Source organism: Podarcis pityusensis, assembly GCF_964106645.2.
Source record: "Podarcis pityusensis genome assembly, chromosome: 14".
Taxonomy (NCBI): domain Eukaryota; kingdom Metazoa; phylum Chordata; class Lepidosauria; order Squamata; family Lacertidae; genus Podarcis; species Podarcis pityusensis.
In genome coordinates, this window is record NC_138039.1 from 21,811,418 (window position 1) to 21,821,868 (window position 10,451).

At 41.0% G+C, this 10,451-nt stretch overlaps 1 long non-coding RNA gene across 1 annotated transcript; it reads right to left on the minus strand.

Moving 5' to 3' along the window:
* Positions 1-1,177: 1,177 nt before the first annotated feature.
* LOC308462464 lies at positions 1,178-9,941 on the minus strand. Its single transcript, XR_013979165.1, has 4 exons — positions 9,586-9,941; positions 8,501-8,605; positions 1,587-1,807; positions 1,178-1,273 (listed from the first exon to the last, which is right to left on the minus strand). It is a non-coding gene; the product is annotated as an uncharacterized lncRNA (long non-coding RNA).
* Between the last annotated feature and the right edge of the window lie 510 nt (positions 9,942-10,451).

Here is a 10,451-nt window from a genome sequence, read left to right on the forward strand (position 1 = left end):
CTCTGTGAAAGTAGAGCGACGGGTTGGCTTTAACAGGAATATATCATGAAGAAGATACATCAAAGGGTCGGTATGTCGGAGTGGGACTGGATGGGGGGGGAACTTTTTTTCTTTTCTTCTATGTGATTAAGCAATACCCCTCCCCAAGAAAGAACCGTCGCATAACTGACCTAAGCGGGATGATTAAAACTGTGTGGAAATGAATTACTAACCAAAAGTTTGGCTTATGGAGATCGAGAAAAGAACAAGGGCTTTTGGAATGACGCAGCAATAAAAAGAGAGTTGCCATGTTGGCAGGTTCTGTCGAAAGATTGGAGGAGGAAGCTATGGATTTGTTTTCATATTAGATTCCTGGCAGAACCTCCTCAGAGGACTGAGAAAGGGAGTGACAGACCTGTGAAGATTAACGAGTAGACGGTAAGAGTGTTTTTCTTTATGGAAGCGATGAAAAGCGGTAGCCGTCTGAATATGACTCTTGGATGAATGGAAAAAACCCCACAGGATTACAATTCATTTCAACTCGCTTGTGGAGACTATCAGAGGTCACAAAGAGAAAGGGAAAATATATGAAGATAACGGGAAGAGATGTGGAAAACAACAGGAGGGGATTGGATGGAATTGTGAACATTATTTGGACAGATTTGTGGACATTAAAGCAGCAGCAACAAGATGATTGGATCCCTTTCGGAACTTGAAATATGGGTACCCCCAACAAAAAATTTAAAATTCGGCTTTGTAATTTGGAATTTATGTGATTTGATTTGATTGGTCTGTTAATAAAAATTATTTTTTTAAAAAAAGAAATCAGTGTGCTTTACTTCTGAGTAAACATCTATAGGATTTTACTGTTAATATGCATTCATGATTTTCATGGGTTTCCGGTGAGAATAGCAGGAACTGCCTGAGAAAGGTTGCTTTAATGAAACATTTTTTTACTTACCTTAAAATTCCTTCAGCCAAGGAATTGGTGGGGTCCTGTGGCCCTCCAGATGTTGTTAGATTCCAACTCCCATCAGCTCCAGCCCAATGTGTCCAAAGCTCTGGGATAACGTAGTCCAATGAACATCTGGGGGATCACAGATTATCCACCCCTGCATTAGATAATCATACATGTCCTGATCAATTGAATGATGAAACCCACCTCAGGAGTTTATTTTTGTCAAAGCTGGCAATGACTCTAATCCATTCAAGTAGAAGCAGCCATCCAGATGTCTGGAGGTTCATGAGCAGGATCTGAAGAAAACCTTCACCCAAAGTTGTTTGTCCTCAGCAGCTGTTATTCAAAAAAGTATATTGACTACCATGTCTTCCTTAACTGGCAGTGCCATTCAGATATAAGGCAATAATATATTGGGGCCAGCTTTCATTCTCTCTCTCTCTCTCTCTCTCTCTCTCTCTCTCTCTCTCTCTCTCTCTCTCTTTGTCTCTCTCACATGGTGTGTGTGTTTTAAAAGTTTCTAATCTCTCTGGTTGGAAATACAGACTTGAAAATATGTTGGAAATGCTGATTGAAATCTCTTCAGCCAATGAAATTGCTGGTTAAGACTTTCATTATCATGACCATCAAACCCTGCCCCTTATTCTACCTTGAGAAAGATGCAGATGAGACAACACTTCCAAAGAGAAGCCATCAGACCCTTTGGGTGCTGTCCATGGTCCTGATCTGTCTTTTTGGTCTTGATCTTGCCTCCACTTCTCCTGTGAGCCCCAAGTTGCTGCAGATCAGGATATTCATCAGGTGGGGGCTCATTGCCTGAAGAACCCTTTGTTCCAAACTCCCCTGTGCTAAAGTAGCAAGAACTGCAACCTACATCATGCAAAATAAGACAAATCCTGTATGTTTACTTAAGTTGCAAAATACCATACAGGCCAAGGGATTTAGATTTTCTTGCACAGTATTTTGAATGTATTTACAGCACATAGTACAGAGTCCTGCTTCCTTCTGTGCTTACACTTCTCAGTACCCCAAGTCATTTTCTTCTTTACTTTAATAAAAGAAATCATGGCTAATGATCCCTAGAGAGCAAAGCAGTCTATGTAGAGTTATGCAAGTGAGTTGCCATATTTTTAGAAGTACATGTACACACAGTTAACAACATTTTATATCACACTTAAAATATGCCTCATCTTAATTATTTGTCTTTTTTATTGACTTCAGAAAAAAGAAAAAAGAAAACATGCATAAAATTAAACTAAGTATACTTATGAAACAGTGCAAGGCACTCACATGACAACTCTGAAAATGTATGAATGAGAAGGTAAAGTGGGAAGGAAAACAAACTCATAAAATAAGTTACAAAAGGACAGATTCTAATAATGAGAATAATTCTGCATTCAGTAAAAACCAAGGTTGTAGGATGAAGCTGTCAAAAATATTCTAAAAGTTGCCATTCCCCTTCTCAATTTTGAATTTGCATTCAAACTGCCACTTAAAATTGTAATATGTTTCCTCAAAATTTGGCCTACTTTAGTCTTATCTTGACAACCTGACAAAAGATTCAGGACACAAAGCAAATAATAATAATAATAATAATAATAATAATAATAATAATAATTGTTGTTATTATTATTATTTATTATGGTCGGAGGCCAGCTTGTGAAACACAAATGGAACTACAATCCCAAAAGCAAAACAAACATTTAAAACAATATACAACAATGGATATTAAGTTTTAAAATGTGGTAGGCATATAAACACATAAAAACTTTAAGATAGACTACCATAGAGAAATGACTCAGAGTCGCCTGTGGATCTGAGTTTGGGATTTTCTTAACAAACTAGTTTGAATCGGGGGGTGGTCTGTGCCTACAGATCTGTGCACAGAATCTGGCAACCATCTGGGTCGTCTTGTGATCTTTGCCTAACAGAAGAAGATCGAATTTTTGCTTTACCAGGAGGTCAGCAAGCCTCACCAGCAGGTGGTCAATGGTTTCTCTACATGCCTTGTCATAAAAGGGACATCTAAAAAATATGTGTTTGGGGCTTCCTATACTGTATCCCCCAATGGGCAGGCGCAAAGTCTCTGGGCATATGCGACTTTTTTTAAGGATCCTTCCAGGACCGGTGAGGGCAGAGCCAAGCTTCTGGCAAGTGTAAAAGCCCTTCTTGCATTTTTTGATACTAGAAAAAAGATATATGCTGCCGGTGCAGCTATACATCTCTCGATTTCTACAATTTTGTAGTCGGGGCACCTTAGTCGGGACACTCTCTCGGTGTCTGTAATTCTTTGCCTAACCATAGCTTTTGCTTGGCCCAAGCCCAGACTTAGAAGCATATAAACCATAGAATTTGATTCCATGAGAGGTAATGATGGCCACCAACTTGGATAGCTTTGAAAGAGGATTAGACAAATTCAAGGCGGACAAAGCTATCAATGGCTATGATGGTTATGCTCTAACTCCACTGTCAGAATGCCAGCTGCTGGGGTATCATAAGTAGAGAATATGCCATTATCCTCAGGTCCTGCTTATGGGAATCTTGCTGAGAACTGAATGGTGGACTAGATGGGCCTAGATGGGTCTGATTGAGCAGCGTCCTTCAGGAGAAAGAATAATGAACAATGGCACAGTGGACAATACTTGCAGTCTTCCCATTGGCTTCAAGCCCTGAAGGACATCAAACCATACACTCTCAGATTCTGAACCTCAGTCCAGAGGAACTTTTCAAAAAGAAAATATGCTGTTGATCTCTGTTTGTGCTATCAGAGGCAGATGAGAGAGAATAGTAAAAAGAAGGAAGGTTTGATTTGTTCTTGGCTGGTGCCACTCCTGCACCCCAGCCAATGAGAAAAGTGTTTGGGGTGAAGAGGATGAGGCTTTATTTTATTTATGAATCACTTCCTTTAAGCATCCTGCGGGGATTTCATGACATAATAAAAACATATATTAAACAATATCATCATTTTTTTTTAATCAGCAGTTTTAAAACAAATATAATAAAATTGAACAGTAAAATTGTGCATGAACATTACATATCTGGGTTGGCTTGCCTAAATTTATATGCATTTTTAGCAGGCACTAAAAGCAATCCAACAAAGGCACCTGCCTAAAATTAAGGGGCAATCTTCTCCTGTTTGGATGGTGTGAAGCTTGTAAAACTCTGTTCTCCTTTTGAGTTGGGTGTTTTTCCAGCACCTTACATACATCTGATTCTGCTCATGGAGAACTATTACAAAGTTTTGAATTACAGCTAGGGGGATGGGGTGTATTAGGACTTATCTGGAAGACCATTGCAATATAAGGAGATAGGAGACATGTTCTGAAAATTTCCCATTTTGGTGCCTTAAGAGGTGCCCAGGTGCAGGTCTGGACCTAGCACTTGATGATAGCTAAATTTCGGCAGCATTATAGAGTACAGGTCTGCAAGAATTGATCACAGCTTGCTAGAATCAGCAATTTTAATTGAAAGGCCACCTGATTGAAGGAGACATAGGGCCTTGCAACCTTTAAAGATGGGTCCACCTGGGTCCCTACGTGAATCCCAAGACAGTACAAGAGCATGGGAAGAACTTGGCCTCCACACCCCCTTGGTAGTCTGCTGTTTGTTAGGACTACTCCCCTGACATTGCCAGCCATAAACATAGAGAAGGTCATGAGAATGTGGCCCTCAGCACTGGTGTCATCAACACTTCTAGATTGTATATAATGCTTAAGCCCACCTAGGGCCAATGGGAATCTCACTGCAGATCTTGCTGTCTACACTGATATTGCACCTATCACCTACAGTGGGTTCAACCCACTGCCTGCCCAAGAAAGAAAGAGATTATCTGGCAACAGATACAGCCATAAGATGTTTTCTGTTTCCTCTTGCTTTGTTTTCTATTGCCTTCCTCCTGTAAATAAAACCTGTTAAAGAGCAAGTTTGATGGTATTCATTGTCCAGCTGAATCTTTAAAAAAAAACACCCTGTCTTAGGCAACTAGTACTTTTGGCAGAACAGTGGGAACATCTCAGAGAGAAAAAGTCAAAGATGTGAAGAAATGCATTTTCCTAGCAGATTTTAAAAATGAAAACAAACTTCTGTGTCACATCTGAACTTCTTTTTATGCTGAGTTCTAGTATAAACTTTATGGAAAGCAAACGAGCTAAAAACACTTCAAAAATCCAAGATAAGGGGTTTGTTATCCTTGACTTCCCCTTACTCTGCTTCCAACTGTGAAAATCATGTTTTTGGCCACAGTTTCCCACTGTGTTTTAGCCCTCTGTCTCATTACCTTATGGTGCCATGAACTGTCTAATCCATTTTGTCGGGACATAAATCTAATCCATCCATAAAATATTGAATTGATTTATCCACCCAAATAATTTTGCGTTAATTTTCAACCTCTCCCTCTGTCTGTCTCTCTGTGTGCGTGTCTTTCTTCCTCACTGATGGTGACTTTTATAACACACTGTTTATTTACTGTATATGCAGATTGAGTAGTTGGGAAGCAAGCAAGAGTATACTGTAATTCTCTAAAAGCAACACCAATCCATTACACCTACACCCAATTTTCTTGATGTTGGCTCTGGGAGACAACTTTGTTGTTAAAGACATTTTGAACAAGTTTCTCCAGCTACATCAAAGCAATCAGTATGAAGGGAGGAGCAGCAGCTCAGGGGTACAAATGATGGGATCTGCAGTCCGCAAAATCTGGAGGGCACCATGTTGGCAACCCCTGGCATACAGAAAGACATGGGTTCGATTGCTAGCATATCCCAGTAAAGCTGGAGAGACACATTTCTGAAACCCTGGAGAAATGCTACCAGTGAATGTGGACAGTACTGAGCACCAGTGAATTTCCTAGTTAGTATCCAAAGTATGTGATCTACAATTGCCCACTAGCATTAATTCAGATTTTAATCAGTTAATCATATGCTCTGAAATACTACCAAAACTATTAATTATCTTTATTATATCTGGTATATATGCTTCTGGACTACTAATAAATTATAGTAAATCATCTGCATACAAAGCTAATTTAAATCCAGCTTCCTCATGAACAAAACCCAAAATCTCTCTGTCCTAATTGCACATGCCAGTGGTTCCAAACATAAATCAAATATCAACAGAGAAAGAGGGCAGCTCTGTCTTCTACCTCTCTACAAACCAAATGGATTCCATTTGACTTACTTATGATCTAGGAGCAAGGTGTAGTTTTCCAATCCACTTTATAAATTCTTGAGGAAATCCACATTTTTCCAAAGTAAGAGATATAAATTGGCAACATCTTTTCTCAAATGCCTTTTCAGTGTCCAGGGAACTATGTGCAACTGGATCAATTCTATAATTTAAAGCAACCCAATTGTTTCCAATCTTAAATAGTCTGCTCCCCGTCAATGCTTAAGAAAACCCACTTGATCTGCATGTACTATTATTCTCATCATTGCCTGAACTCTGTTTGCTTTGTTGAAGAAATTGACCTATGATTCGCACACTTAGTAAGATCTTTGACAGGCTTAGGAACAACAAAGATATATGCATCATAGATTGAAGTTGATGGTGCCTCATCCATAGTTCCCCCTCTCCAATAGCTTGTTTCTGTCTTGGATAGGGAAGTATCATTTTCCATTCCACCCTGTATTCATCAGATGCAACACTTCCAGCTGTGTTACCCACCCCACTGCCTTAGCAACACCTAAGTAACCTCCCCAAGGCACAAGCCTGGGCAGTGTGTTTGGAAGTCCTGGTCTACCCAGTGTCACAGAAGTGTGATGACAGGACCTCCCTCTTGGCCTCACTGATGTGCTCCAAAGGAAAAGAAAGCATTATGTTTGGCACCAGCTTGGCTGCAGGCATTGTTGGAAGGAGGCATAGAAGGCACCATCCAGCTGTCTTAGTGCCTCCACTCCAGCTTTGTGTAGAATTAGCCTTCTCCTAGAGATATCCTGCATGGCAGCATAGGTTTTGTACTGGGCCCGGTGGTAACCCATGAAACGTGGTCCAGGGCCTGTCCACAATCTGAAGGTTCCGCTGGGGGTCAGTCCGACAGGGCCAAGGCAGGACATGAGGCAGGAAACCAGGCAAGGACAGCTACAGGATCTCAGGCAGGATCTAGCATACAGCAATGTTGCTCCCACAACCTGGGGCGGGTTCCAACAGCCTTTTATCTTTGTCAGGGTAGCAGCTGGACCTGATCCCCTGGCGACGCACCTCCCTGTTTCGCCCGAAGGCAAGCACTCCTCCTGCGAGTACTCAGGTCTCTCCTTCTCTCAGACCTTAGTCTCTGCAACTTGGGAGATGTCGGTGGGTTACTAGACCCAGGGGCCACCTCAGACTCCCCTGACCAAACCAGTAGTGGAGCAGCTGTAAGTGATGGCCCCGCTGAAGCCAGCGCAGGCTCAGACCCCTGACTCGGCCCAGCTGGTGTTTGTTGCAGGGAAACCTGTGCAGACTGGGATTCTTCAGGATCAGGCCCCAGACTTGGTTCAGATGATGCCTGAGGCAAAGGATCCAGTGCAGACTGTGTCTCCTCTGGTTCCAAGTCCGAGCCTGAGTCCCAGGCCATCACAGGTTTTATGATCTGAGTTTCCCATCTCCAAGATGGGCTACCTTCCCAGGTTGATGAGCCCCATCTGCCCCTCACTTTCCTCTACAGCACGTGCAGAAATTGCCTTCTTGACCATCAAACTCATGTTTTGGTCTTGTCCACTCAATCCACCTGAGCCTGTCTTCACATGCAATCAGTTACAGAACATTTGCAGGCTGAAAGCAACAACCACAAATACTGGTTTTATTTGCTGGATTGATTTCTCTTCTGGGCATGGGACAAATAAGTGAGCACCAGCCTTTTTTAAAAAAATTATTATTTTTTGGTTAGCGATCCAAATCTGGACATTGCAAATGCTGGTTCAAATTCCTACGCTGTCACACAGTACAATGAATAGGCCTTAGGTTTGTCACTGTATCACAGCTTAAAGTATATACAGTTATGGGAGATTTGGAAGCTATTGCTGATCGGCTCCAAATTATGCATAGATCTACCATCAGGAAATTTATTGTACTGCTGTGAGCAGGATCTAAACTCCTATCCCCTGCCTTGAAAACATCACTTGTGTTGGAACTAGTGCTGTGCCAAAATCTGTCCTTCCATTTCTCAAAAGTTTTCTTCCCCTGCAAAGGGACTTCCATTTTTCTGACTTTTTCTCAGGACACTTGACAAACTATTTCCAATTTTAGTTGGTGCGAGTTACTACTACTTTTACTACTATTTTATAACTAACTTTTGATTGTGTTTTCAGCAGTGAATGCATGCAAAAAAATGACAACGAAAACATAGCAGAAGAAAAAAGAAAAATGGAGAAAGAAAAAGAGAGGAAGAAGGAATGGAGAAAGGAAGAAAGGAAGCCATATTTAAAAAAATTAAGTAACTTCCTTGCATGCACATTATAAAATGCAAAGTACAGCAGGAAGCATCTGAATCACCACTATTTCAATAAAGAAGCATGTAGACAACATATGACAGTTAGGTGTAAATCCAAATATCCCAAGATTAAGCAGATGACTGAAAGTTTCACTTGCCATATGTTGTTATTGTCAGTAGTAGTTGTTGTGGTAGTAGTAGTGGTACCACCTGCTCCTCTCCAGCAGATTCCAGGGTGGGTTACAACACTTTAAAACTCAGTCCTAAAAATAGTTAAAAGAAATTACAGCCACAGGAATAAGATAGGTCCTGCAAACAGGCATCTCAGGTTCAAGAGAGCTTAGGCTATTATTGTGGGGTAGCCAAGAATGGTGTGTGTTTTTTCCTCCAGTAAACATTTCTCTAGGGCATTGCAGCCTCCCCAGCTGCCCACACTTCCTGATATGAAAAAGCTTCAGGGAAGCCATCACCTCATGATGTCTGGGACTGAACTGAAGAGCGAGCATCTGAGGAGGCTGCAAAGTGGAGATGTTCTGCAGACTAAAAGAAGGATGCTCTCAAACCCCCTCAGCCATTTCAAAAGTAAGATAAGCATGTCAAAAAAACCAAAACCCTGCACTCCATTTCTGTTGATTTCTCCCTTTGATGATTTTCAAATACCGTTTTTTCCCTATTCATTGAGAAAGAATGGTTTGAAGAAATGCAAGAGAAATGTTCAGCACAGCCCTAGCTGGAACTCACAGTATCCTTGAGGAAAAACCAATATCCTTATTGATATATGCCACTGACAATTTAGATGGTTTAATTTTTTTAAATGGAAGATTAATAAATTAGGGGCAAGTGGGAAAGAGAGGGGGGGAACCTTGCTTCTTAATGTACTTATCAGATGTTTTCAAAATTAGTTCCCATTAAATAAGAAGTCCTGGAGGCTTTGTCAGACAATCCTGACTTGACTTGAGGTGAGAGGGGTGGGAAATGTATTTGCTAGTAGCCTGGCCGAAGTTGGAAGAAAAATGGCAAGAAAAATAAGAAGAACACCATGGGGCACTTTGTAATGAGAGGAAAGTGAGAGCAATGGGTAAACAACCCACCAGGCTAACATTATTATACAAGCAAACAAATGAATGGATAGTTCCTTCCTTTAAAAAAGGAGGGGTGGGGAGAGGAACATTCTGCTTCTCATCAATGTTATCAGCTTAGCCCCGCAAATGACTTTGCACTCCATTATTGGTTATAAACAAACCTTTATCCCAGATAGCTTGCTGGCTGAATTAAGATGCTGTATTAAACAGTATATTGCTTCTGTCAAGGCAGATCGGGTGTTTGTGCAGATAATAATGCCAACTGCAACAACAAACTGGCTAGTGTAAATTAACTTAACTGCGTGAAATAATGCCGCCTCTATCAGATTAGCTTGCCGAATGACTTTATCCTTAAATTAAAGCTTGCTGGGGCGTACTAGTAAATCATTTAAATAGCACCGGGTTTTCCAGGTAATGTCTTCATATATTACTGTAATTTCAATTCGCCAAGGCACGCAGATGGCTTTCGTCTCCAGCTCCTTGTCTCCAAAGCTTCCCCCCTGCGCTGCCATTTTGTAATTACTGAGCAAGCACACACCGCCTGCCGTTTCTAGATTTCCCATGGTGCACCAGCAGCCAAGGCAATGTATTTTAAAATTATTATTCTTGTGTGGCCCTCATAACATAATGTAAATCTTTTATGCTAACGCTGTCAGGGGTTTAAAGCCAGGGCTCCAAGGTGCTCCAATGAAGAAATCACCAGCAATCTATCAAGCAAATACTACTGGGGACCCAGGCAAGCGGTTCACATCTGAAAAGGACTCACACATGGCGGAAGAAGGTTAAAGAGATGTGGTGCTTTTGTCATGGCTGTTGCTGGAAGACACAGCAAAAAAAAACCTTAAAAGGATGAACAATGATTATTATTTTTTTCATAATCTGAGAGATGGCCCCCTTCAAATAATGATGACTGAATTTGAAGAAATTCAGCACTTATCAACAAAGTTAGGATTGCATCCATTTTCCCATCAGGACTACTGATTTTGTTGAAGTTGGCTTCCCTTAATTGTCCAAATCTGCACATTTT